The following is a 12,936-nucleotide window of genomic DNA, read 5'->3' on the forward strand; positions in this document are numbered from 1 at the left end:
AAAAATATTTGTTGTTCCTTAAGACAAAATACCTACTTTGCATTACATACTTTATCTTTGATAGATTCCATAAAAGACCATCCAAAACAGATTTTGTCTAGCTTGCATGCATTCTTAGTACTTAGACCATATACAAAAACACTAAGGAAGTTTCTTAAAGAGATAACATCTAAATAGGCATTTATGTATTTCAAGTGGTATATTAGAGGGGTCATTGTATGCGTTGGGTTAACCTCCTTCTCTCGATTTCATCCTCAACAATAATTTCTTGCAATTAGAAATATAAGAGATTCTTATCTGATTGAGCACAAGCTGGTGTATAAGCAGATCTACTATGGGTGTTAGGTAAATTTTATGGATTTTCATTCAGGTTAGAGGTTGAGGGGGAGTCCTATTGGAGGTCAGCGAGTTGCGGTTGATTGTGGAGTAGCTTCCCATTGATTCAAAGGGCAAGGAAATGGGAGTCCATGCAAGGTGAAGGTTGAGTTAAATACCTGGTATTTTGATTCCTAGGTTTAGTACTTCTCCCTTGGATGTGCAAATCCACTCTAGCCCATTTTCCTCCTCTGCCTTCCTGCCCTATTGGGAATACCTCCTTTGTTAGGAATAATTCCAATTCCCCTCCAGGTGAGTTTGGCGGTTGCTAGTGGAAGAGACCAGCATGTTTGATGTAGACCTTGAGCCTTTCTCTAGACATCACGTGGATTAGGAGGGCTTTAATAGCCTCTTTCCCCTTTGTAACCCACTTGAGAAATTTTAGTGTTTTTTTCAAGGATTAGTTAGAAAAAAAGCATGTACTTTATGTATCATGGTCCATAAGGAATGGTCGAACCATAGGACATTCCCATCCTTACAAGGCTCACCTATGATGTCACAAAGAAATTTGATGAAAGACTTGTGTATGTTCCATAGATTATTAGTGAAGTATTGATCTTGGCTAGTGAGTGAGATCATTCCTTTGATCCCATTACACAGCCTAAATATTGTGAGCACCTTTGCGTCTCAAATATGGACATAGTGAAGGGGCAGCCCATCAAGAAGTGCTCCATGATATTAGATGAACTAGTCATTAGGAGTTGATTTAGCCCATGCTTGGCAGCTTCTTTATGTCCTTTAGTATAGTAAGCCGAAATCCTTCATTTATTGGTCCTAGTAAGGCAAAATTGCCAAATTCCCATACATTTTGGTTCATGTCCTAAAGCATGAGTTCAAGTAGTCGATAAGGTATGAAAGGGTTGAGCTCTTTAAAATTTACTCGCTGAGCTTGACTTCTATGATGATCTTGAGAACCATTCAAGGAACCTTTATCAACACAAGGGTGGAGAATTTTATAGCTTGCTTGTACTTCTCCTTGTAGCCAAGCCTCCTAAAAAGCATCCATACATGGGTGAAAGCATGTTAATGTGTCGCGCTTTTTATACTAGTTAGCATTTTCAAGTAAGCACATCTTTAAAAATTTGGGTTGTTGGGTGAAGAAGGGAGTGAGGGAAGCTATAGACACGCACATACACCCATAGATACACACACTTGCTTGTACTTCTCCTTGTAGCCAAGCCTCCTAAAAAGCATCCATACATGGGTGAAATCATGTTAATGTGTCGCACTTTTTATACTAGTTAGCATTTTCAAGTAAGCACATCTTTAAAAATTTGGACTATTGGGTGAAGAAGGCAGTGAGGGAAGCTATAGACACGCACATACACCCATAGTTACACACACACAAACACAGCAAGAAGCTTGATAGATTGAAGCTCCCTCACTTTGTTATGAAGAGTTCAAGTGTAAGTATGAAAGAAAGATACGAGTGTCCCTAAGTACAACGTACCACCACACATGCGTATAGTGTGTATATGTGGTTACACGGGAAAAAAAACTCTAGCCAGCACTAGAGTAAAAAGTGCCTGTGTATAGGGAAACGGTTCACATCAAAACTACCCAAGGGACACGTGAGTGTAACAAACCCCCCCTGGAGTGAATGATGTGAACATGTAGTACAGGGAGGTGACAGATTAGCCCCCACATGGTAACAAGTCTAAAGCTTTGCAAAAAGCTTCAAACGTTTCCCTTGGAAGAGCTTTGGTGAACAAGTCTGTCACATTTTCTTGTGTAGGTACATACGCCAAATCAATATCTCCTGTATGTAGCTGCTCTCTGACATAGTGATAATGCACCTCAATGTGTTTTGTGCGAGCATGAAACACTGGATTCACCGCAACTGCCAATGCACTCTGACTGTTAGTAGTGAAAATGGTCGTAGACTCATGTGGCTTCATGCATAGATCCATCAAGAGACGTCTGAGCCATACACACTCCACCATAGCCATGAATGCTGCCATGTACTCAGCCTCACAACTGGATGTGGCCACAATTGGCTGCTTCTTACTCAACCATGATATGCATGATCCACCAAGAAGAAGGTAATTTCCACTAGTGGACACTTGTGAATCATAACAACCAGCCCAATCACTATCTGTAAATGCATGCAAGCATGGCTGATTATCTCTACCATAGAAGAGACCAAAGTTCATAGTGCCTTTGAGGTATCTAAAGACACGCTTCACAGCTCACCAATGCTTAGTGCCGGGGCTATGCATAAACCTACTCAATTGGAAAACAACATATTGTATGTCTAGCTGAGTGTTGAAATGGACTTGCAATCCTCAAAACCAAAACGATGAAGCAGCTTCTCCATGTATTTTTCTTGATGCATGATAATACCCCCTCAACGGAAACAAATTGGATACCAAGATAATAGCTCAAATAACCAAGATTTTTGATCTCGAAAGCTTGTTGAAAATCAGCCTTTAGTTTCTCAATTTTCAGCTCACATGGCCCAGTCAAAAGCATATCATCAACATAAAGAACAAGCACAATCAAGTCATTTCCATCTTTGTGTACATAAAGTGTGTTCTCAATCGGACTACATTGGAAACCAAGAGCAATCAAGTTCAGATGCATCTTCTCATACCATGCACGTGATGCTTGCTTAAGTCCATACAAAGCCTTTCGCAAGTGACATGCTTTATGCTCCTGACCTTTAATGGCAAACCAGGAGGTTTTTTGACATAAACCTCTTCATATAAGTCACCATTCAAAAATTCAATTATCACATCCGATTGATGCACTTTCCAACCATGATGAGTAGCCAATGCAACCACAGTATGAATGGTAGTCATGCATGAAGTAGGAGCAAAAGTCTCCTCATAGTCAATACCATATTGTTGCGCATAACCTTTTGCAACAAGTCTTGCTTTGTAGCGTTCAATACTACCATTAGACTTTTGCTTAACTTTGTAAACCCACTTAGTACTGATTTCATGCTTACCTTTAGGTAAGTCACATAACTCCCAAGTACCATTCTTGGAAATCAAATCCAATTCGGATTGCATAGCAGCCATCCACTCCTCATTTTCAGATGCATCTTCAAAAGATAGTGGTTCTTCATTACATGCTGTTGCAATGAGAGCTACATCCACAAAATCACTCGATACATGGCGAGTAGATGATCTTGTTCTACCATGCAAAGGAGGACTCAACTTACTATCTTGTAGAGTTTGCTTCAGCCATCTTGGCATTGCTTGTGCATCCCTGATAGAAGTGTGTTCCTTATGTAATTCATGATCAACTTGTACATCATCAATGGACTGAACTTCATGCTAATTTTCAGCCATGTTTGGATGCAAATTTTCAGCTCTTTGAACCTCATTTGGCTGCTCTACATGGTCATTATCCAATGTACCACTTTGAAACAAAGGCATAAGTGTATCAAACATATCTTGTGATCCAATAGTTGGCTGCATTTTACATTCAAGCAAGGGATGGGTTGAATTTTCAGCAAATACCACATCACGACTTACAACAATCTTGTCCGTTAATGGATGATACAAACGATAACTTTTACTTAAAGCACTATAGCCTACAAAGATACATTTTATAGCCTTGTCTTGCAGTTTGTGACGTTGTTGTGAAGGCACAAGAGCATATGCCAAACAACCAAACACACGCATATGGCTCACCATTGGCTTTTGACCATTCCAAGCCTCATAAGGTGTAACAACTCTCAAAGCTTTAGTGGGGAATCTATTCAAAACATAGTTTGCACACATGAGCGCTTCCATCCAAAATTTATCAGGAAGATGCTTTCCTTTAACCATGCATATAATGTGCCATTTTCAAGAGAGTACAATTCTTACGCTTGGCAACACCATTTTTCTGAGGTGTATATGGCATAGTACATTGATGCATAATACCTTTGTCACGAAGAAAAACATTAAACTCATGCGACATAAATTCCCCACCACAATCTGTGCGAAGAGTAATAAGTTTGTTGCCACTGAAATTTTCAGCCACAGTCACATAGCTTTTAAAGCATGCAAAAACTTCATTCTTTGCTTTCAATGGATACACCCAAGTATGGCGAGTAGCATCATCTATGAAGGTAACAAAATATACATACTTTCCAAAAGATGGAGTCTTCACAGGACCACATACACCACTGTGTACAAGCTGTAATTTTTTTGTAGCATGAACAGAACCATCCTTCGAAAAAGATGCATGATGCATTTTGCCAAGTATACAACCTTCACAAGCATGCTTCTCAATGGAGCCAAGTGTAACCAACAACCATATGGAGCCAAGTGTGGGCAAACCAACAACCATATCACGCTTTTGTAAATAGAGAAATCTATTGAAGTTTAAATGACCAAAACGTGCATGCCATAACTCCGTTTCAGCCATAGAAGGAGTACAAACAAGCAAGTCATTTGATGCATGTCTCTCATAAGTATCCATGCGATACAAGCCATTGCATAATGTCCCAGACATAACAATAACATCACCATTGCTGAAGTCATGAACCATACATTTGGCATCCACAAAATGTACATGAAGACCCGAAGAGGCAATGGTAGGAACTGAAAGCAAGTTCTTCTTTATGCCTGGCACATACATGGCATTATTGAGAGTCACAACACCCCCATTTGTAGCCGTAAGATTTATGTTCCCAACTCCAATGATAGGGTAAGAGGCATTGTTTGCACAAACAACATGCCCCCCCTTTGGTGCATCTTGCAAGGACACAAAAAACTTCTTACATGATGTTATATGCTTGGAAGCACCACTATCAAAGTACCAATCAAGATCAGCCTCACGCATTGTCATACATGTAGAATGTAATGAAGAATCATATGTGCATGTAAGAACACAAGCCCAAACATCTTGAGCAAGATTAGCTTCATCATCCTTTGCATTACTCATGCTCTCAATGATAGACATGCCCGATTGCTTCTTCTTATCATTACGCTTTGCAAGCTTTCTACATTCCTCAATGGTATGTCCCGACTTTTGACAATACTTGCATCTCTTCTTTTTTTGTGAATCACCATCACTAGAAGAATTAGTGGAAGAGGGAGTTTGGGGATTTGGTTTTGATGTGCCCAAAGCTGGTCCAGACTTGCTTTTACCTCTTTGAGAGATAGCAAGTGCTTGAGTTCCCTCAATCAAACCACTTCTATTTATTCTAGATTGCTCTTCTTGTAAGAGAAGTGACACAACCTCATCAAAAGTATACATGTTGGGATTTCCTTTTGCAACCAAACGAAGAGTAGTAGCAAAGCTTTGAAAAGAATCTAGCAACCCTTTAAGCAAAGTGGAGATGAGAGAATTGTCCAAGATAATCTCATCTATGTTTGCCAATTGCTCTTTCAAATCCTTAATCTTTGTAACACACACATCAACGGACTCAACTTCAGCCATATGCATATCCTCAAGTTGCTTCCTCAAGTAAGCCACATGGGCTTCATTGCGCCCGGCATACAAAGAAGCAAGTACATCCCAAGCCTGCTTGGATGAAGTGCAAGACCGAATGTGCGGAACAATATGACGCTTCATGGAAAGAGCAATCAAAGCATGTGCTTGGGCATCCTTTCCATCCCATCTAAGCTGATCCTGTGTAGGTGGAGAAGATGAAAAAACAACTGTTGAAGAGCTACTTGCATCTGTAACAGTAGAAGTAGAACTGCCAGGTCTCTTGTCTACATCTGCCACAATGTTCCATAGTTGCTTTGCAACAAGCACATGTTTCATCATGTAAGACCACATCAGATAATTGGTCCCATCAAGCTTATCCTTAGCTTGAAGCATGCCAAAAAAGTCATTGTTGCTTGCCATAGCACCCACGAACAATAAATTGGCAAGAAATGCACTCCCGGCAAAACCTGTAGAAAATCTGCAGGCCTGTAAATGCTATTACAGCAAAGCCTTAATGTGTCCAAAAATGCTGATTTGTGATATTGTTGCATAGTACTCGTTCTTAGCTTTGTTTTGAGTCCTAGGTTGAGCAAAACGGATACCCGGAGCACCCATGGCGAGCAAAACGGTGACTAGCTATCCCAAGGCTACACCTCCTGCAAAACCTAATATGAGGTATGGAGGAAGGAGAATGCTCGTGGGAGCTAAAGAGCTTGCTCTCATACCATTGTTGGGTGAATAAGGGAGTGAGGGAAGCTATAGACGCGCACACACACACACCCGTAGATACACACACACACAGCAAGAAGCTTGATAGCTTGAAGCTCCCTCACTTTGTTATGAAGAGTTAAAGTGTAAGTATGAGAGAAAGATACGAGTCTCCCTAAGTATAATGTACCACCACACATGCGTATAGTGTGTATATGTGGTCACATGGGGAAAAAACCTCTAGCCAGCACTAGAGTAAAAAGTGCCCGTGTATAGGAAAACGGTTCACATCAAAACTACCCAAGGGACACGTGAGTGTAACATGGGCATCCGGTAAATTTTTTACAAATAATATCAAGATTTGTTAGAGGTTGTACCTTTGGATTCCTTGTTTCAAGAGCTTTCTACCGATATATCATACGTCATAGATCTTGGAGATGTAGCTCATGTTATTGTACTAGTTAGCATATGTCAAAATTATGCTAGTTAGCATTGTCCGGGACATGAAAAAGTGTGACACGTTAACATGCTTTCACCCACATATTTGTTTCAAAAAGATATGTATATACTACAAGGCTTGAATACTCATTTTTTAAAAATTACCTCATCTGTATAGTCGAGTGTGATGACCCCTTGGACAAGGCCCGTATAGAATACACTTCAAGGAGTCTCTCCTTTGAGCATTGTAGTTGATCCATTGCTCGTGGAACAAACTTGGCTAGACTCAATAGAAGGTATATCATCGATGAACAACTCGTTCTAGAATGAAAGAGAGAGAGAGAGAGAGAGAGAGAGAGAGAGAGAGAGAGAGAGAGAGAGAGAGAGAAGAAAACGAGCGAGATTTACGTATAATATTTACAATATACATAATATACATATTGGTGATACTGTTTGCAAATTGGTGTGATTGTGACCAAGACTTCGATCAATGTTGTCATCTTGTGCCTAACATCTACTTCTCTTTGCATCCACCACTCCTTTTCCACACTTTCTGATGTAGTTCCTATGTTCCAAGACCTTCATGTACACATCTTCAATTCGCCATGGCAATTCTCCAAGTTCTCCAAAGTGGAGAGGTGGAATGTGATCAATATTTTCTTTGATAAAATCGAGCATTCGATTTGACTTTTCACGACTATTGCGGAGATTGGCAGAGGAAAAATTCTCTTTGTCTTGCCTGCAAAAACACAAACAACTCTTTTATTTTGACCATGCCCTTGTTAAAAGATGCCCATGTTTCCCAATAACGTTTCACAAGAAAGGGTTTCCCAATGGTGGCGTACATATCTTTTACCTTACTAGGATAGAATATCCTATCATACGTTATTGGGCATGCATCATTTGTAGGTATCCCTACATAACTTGCGATAGAGAAATTAACTACATCAGATAAAGTAGGTTTGAATTGAGGTTGGGTGTTGTATTTTTTAGAGTTTTACTTTGTGAAAACATGCTCATATTCTCGGAAGAATGGAGAAGCGGTGATGTTTGACTCTTAGGAACAATTGTGTGACCACCCTCTAATACCCTCTTGGACCAACCCACCAAAGCATGTCTATGGGAGACACTCTTTATGCCTATCTCACTCCAATCTTCACTAGTCATGTACAAGAAAAGTTCGCCATTAATACCATTGGCAAAAATAGCTTCTGAATTTCACAAAATCTTTGCACAAAATTAACCACCGATAGGGTGTCCCATGCCATCAGCTTGCAGTTAGAGTCGAAGCTCACATCTTCAAAGCTACGAGAAAAATTGAAACGATTGAATAAAGAATACTAAAGATTAAGTCTTTGCTAAAGGATACACTTGAGATCACATAGTACATACCCTTCAAAAGCCATAATTGTCCTCGAAAATGACATTGTGAACTGAGTCGTCCAAATAATGGAACTTGTAGAATAGCCCCTCTAAGCCGTTGTGAGCACATGAGAGCAGTTGTCCTTTTCTTCTTGTTGCTACTAAGTCTTCCTCAAATTGACTACAAGTACGAGCTAGTTGGAAGTCTCGAAGCTGGAGATGAGGTGGCCCTTGACCTGCGTGCACATAGGACCTCGTTGGGATTCTCGAAGGTGGAGATGACGTTGCTGGCTGGAGCAAGTGGAATGAGGGGACGCAGGTGGACTTGGAGAACATGTTATATCTTAGCAGTACATTTTAACGATGAAGTGTAGGCTGAGTGAGGTCTCTAACTCAGAATCTTGTTCAAGATTTTGTACATAGCCAAGCTATTGCATTACAAAAGAAGACTACGGGAAACACATGAAGCCACAAACCGAAGAAGATGTGGTGGGTTGTGAGCATGGTCCTCCAATTAAGGTTGTAGCAACATGTGTGTGTGTGTGTGTGTGTGTGTTTGTAGGGAAAGGGACAGTTCTGCAGGCTGAAACAATTAAGAGATGCCGTGCCCACTGGCCCATGTTTTTTATGCTCTAGAGTGTAAGACAATGGAGTGTACCCTAAAGTTCTTAACGGCCTAAACAAATCGTCTCGATCGAGCGAATCTCTTGTGCGAGATAGAGAGAGACCTTGAAGCCTTGACTGTCAAGAGCGGCACACCTCATGCTCAGACTTCAGTGCTCAAGCGCCCTCAAATGATGCCAGAGCCTCAAGAGTTGAGCGCAGAGCCTTAAAAGTTGAGGGCCGAGGCTTGAGCTGCGTAGCTGCTTATTTTTTTGTGAGCATTGAGGCTCGAGGCCAGAGTGTTGAAAATTGAGTCTTTGAAGTTTGAGCCTTTAAGAGCCAAGACTTGTTGCCAGGAAAAGATTTCAGAGTCAAGAGCATCAAGGCTTCTATTGATTAACAATGGACAAGGATAGGGTACGCCAAAAGGCAGAAGGGTGTGTACTTGCAAGGCATCATACACACGTGTAGAGTCCGAACTGCCTTACCAAGCTTCAAAAGAACAAACAAAAACTCGAGTCTTGAGTAGCAAGCAATACAAAGCTTGTCGTTGCCCATGGGCCGCAACTTGTTCTTGGGCATCCCACCTTGATTCTTGATGACAATAAATAAAATCTGGTAAATATGTCCCTGCAATTTCCACTTGCTACATATTACTTTCATGCATTTGAAAAACCTTGTGCTTAAAGGTTTAGGCATTTATAAACCTACACTTTTTTTTTTTTGTGTGGATATGGTTGTTATAGCCTATTTTAAATGGATTTTAATAATTCTGAAAAGGGTAATAAAGGGGGTGAAAAAGGTAATAAGAAACGACAAGGTACACTTCTTCAATGGGCAGGGCTTGAATCTTCTTAGATAAATTCTAAGAAAACAAAAGGAGATTCATCTACGTACCAAAGACAATTTCTACTGGTGAAATTTCTTCATTGTCTTTAGCAGATATGTTAGAATTGAAAAGAACGACTAAGGTGCGTGCTGCTTTCCAAGATGACTGGCTACATAATTTTGATTGGCTTGTATACAATGAAGAAGAAGCTAAATTGTATTGTAAGTTTTTTCTAATTATCATCATTACCATAGATTGAAGAGATGGTTCAACTAATTTTAAGGTTAGTAACTTGAAAGTTCATTGCCGAACTGAATGTCATGTGAATGCAATGGATGCTTTCCTCTTAGAAGGAAAGGAAAGCATTCATAACAGCATGACGAGGGACGATAAATTCGAAGACGAGGCTCTCTTTACTCTCTTTAGGGTTGCCTATCATATGGCAAAGAAAAATTATGCATTTTTTGAATTTATTGACATGATTTCTTTCTTTGCAAGATTGTCGAGTGTCATATTCCACATCCTTGTACAATGACGACAAGGCTTGTGTGGAGATGGTTTATTGTATTGGTAAGTGTCTCATGAATTCCACTTTGAAAAAAGTGTCTCGAAGTCCTTTCCTTGGTGTCTTGATTGATGAGTTTAATGATATTAGTAAGCATGGACACTTGATTATCTATTTGTCCTACCTCATTGATGATTGTATTTCCACCTATAACTTTTATGCCATAGTTTGTGTAAGTGATGGAACTATCATGTCTATATTTAATGCCATTATTTTTTATCTTTCAAAGCTAATCACTTTTGGTTCTGATGGCTATTCGACCATGACAGGGTGAGAGAATGGTGTTTCAACGCTTTTTAAAAGACATGTAAATTCATTTCTAACATCTATTAATTGTGTTTCTCATAGGATAGCTTTGACTATGTCTTCTATTGCAAAGAATTCTGAGATTTCAATAACATTAGAGAAGCTTGTTAATTCGATTGCCACACATTTCAATCACTCGAAAAAGAGGCTTGACGAGTTAAGGATTACTCAAAAAGATTTGGCATGCCTAATCTTGAGATTAGAGCACACATTTGATGTCAGGTGGCTAGGTTGTGCATCCGCAATAGGCAAGGTATGTTCTTCTCTTGATGCCATTATATTGGAGACAAAAGAAAAATCTCCAGCTCTTTTGTTAATTTGTCTAGTTTGAAAATATTTATTGTCTATTGTTCTTAGCAGACATTCTGAAATGTAGGTCTATAGTCAGTAAGTTATTTCAAAAAGAATTTGTAGATGTTACTACCGTGTCTGTGATCATTCAAAAAGAGATCAATTTAATTTAGCAGTATTACATTGATCCTCTTTATGTTGATGAGAATGAACTTATTCTTGATGCAAGTGGTTATACATATTTGCGAGAATACAGACTAGATAAAGATTTTTTGTTTTACATGTGAGGAGCTATTTGTGGCAAAAAGTTTTTTGATATTGAGATATAGAGAGATGTCTTTGGCATGGATCTAATGTGTGCATTAGAGTTTCAGATTTCTTTTTTGAAGAAGGTTATTGCCTTTCTTCAAGAGCGGTTTGCTGACAATTCCATTTTCGATAAGCTAGGTATTTTAGTTCTAGCACGGCATCCAATATTAGAGAAAGCTCTATGAGATTATGGTAAGTCAGAGGCAAAAGAAATAGCTTCCTTTTATGGTAAAAATAAAGTCTTTAGGATTATAAATTTTGCTGCTTTGATTGGTGAGAATGATTTCATCAGTGAATTTAGTAATTTCAAGCAACAAGCTGCCATTAGTTGGGTATGTTTTAGTCTTCTAGATGTTATAGCTGCAATCACTTGCAATGCATCATGGAGAGACTCATATGCTAATATTTTGACCATTTGTCAGATTGCTTTAATGCAATGTTGTTCTAATGCTATATGTGAGAGAGGATTTAGTGCACAGACAAGGATTAAGACGAAATTACAAAACAATATGGAGTTACAATCCTTGGATGCACTTTTGAAGATCAACATAGAAGGTCCTTCAAAGTTTGACTGAAACAGAGTTGGAGGAGAGCATCGTGTTATGGGGTGCTAAGGTGCATTGACATCTGTTCACGTCGCAAGGTATATGTAGCTTGATTATACAATAAACAAGGTATGGCTATCTACTATTATTTTTTGCTTCTGATTATTTATTTTTCATCTACCTTATTGTCCTGAAAGGGGGAAAGAGGAGTAAATACATTTTGCCAATGGTCGTGGCTAAGAGTATTTACTCCTTTCCTCTCCCAAGAGAGCTTGGCATAGCTATCATCATTGATGGTAATGGGGTTCAATCCCCCTACTCTCCTGTTTATGCCAATTAGTTCTACTTTGTGCTTTTATAAATATCTCTTTGCAGATTCTTTTGCGGTTTGAGAAAACTAAAAATATGAATCTCAACTTTCTACCAAAAAGGTCAAATTCAACCTTTTTCAAGCATGGAAATAAATATACATCTTATTATTCTTATGGATATCTCTATGTTTTAAATTTACAATTTTGCAGCATTCTATCAGTCGATTATCGCGAGTCACTATAGACATCTCGGACTGGCTCAATTAAAGTGCTTGATTTATTGCGACATGTTATCTTTGTTCTTCATTGTTGTGTTGATTGTAACTCTTTGGTAGAGTTTTTAAGCTTTGTCAATCTTTTGGTTGGATATTTAACTCTATAAACTAGTCTTAGACATTGAGTTGTAGTAATGAGTAAACGTAGTAGTGGATTATGGGTGTGTTAAAACTTAGTTTTAGTTTAGAAATCGGCTTCTTGTTCACAACAAAAATCTTTGAAAATTTATTGAAAAGGAAAAAATCCAATTCATTTTGGTTTGAAAGGATTCAGCTTCTTCAAATTCGATGAAGCCGGTTTGGATTAGGTTAAGGGGGATATTTTACTTTTTGAGATTTTAGATTTTCCCAAGCCATGGAACTTGCAACGTGCTAGAGCTTGCTGCCAACCAACATGCACCAACTCGCACCACTTTGCCTTGAATAATAGAGTAGATGAGGATCAGAGCCTGGAGACACGCAGAGTTTGGAAAAAAGCATTTTTCCGAACATACAAAATTCCTTTCCTTGAATTTTCCAAGCGGAAATGTTTAAAAATTGGGTTATTTTTTGGGTTTTTACACTATTCACTATTTTGGGACGGAATTTCTCCTTTTTCCCTTGCCTTCAACCGGCATTTTTAAAATTGAAAACGACACGATATTAA

The 12,936-nt window shown here is 39.0% G+C and overlaps 2 pseudogenes; one reads left to right on the forward strand and one right to left on the reverse strand.

Moving 5' to 3' along the window:
- Positions 1-1,195: 1,195 nt before the first annotated feature.
- LOC147446689 (uncharacterized) lies at positions 1,196-7,914 on the reverse strand (annotated as a pseudogene).
- A 1,701-nt stretch (positions 7,915-9,615) lies between these two features.
- On the forward strand, positions 9,616-12,350 carry LOC147446690 (uncharacterized; annotated as a pseudogene).
- Positions 12,351-12,936: the final 586 nt, after the last annotated feature.

Source organism: Adiantum capillus-veneris, chromosome 12 (assembly GCF_014529385.1).
Source record: "Adiantum capillus-veneris isolate H3 chromosome 12, ASM1452938v2, whole genome shotgun sequence".
Classification (NCBI taxonomy): Eukaryota; Viridiplantae; Streptophyta; class Polypodiopsida; order Polypodiales; family Pteridaceae; genus Adiantum; species Adiantum capillus-veneris.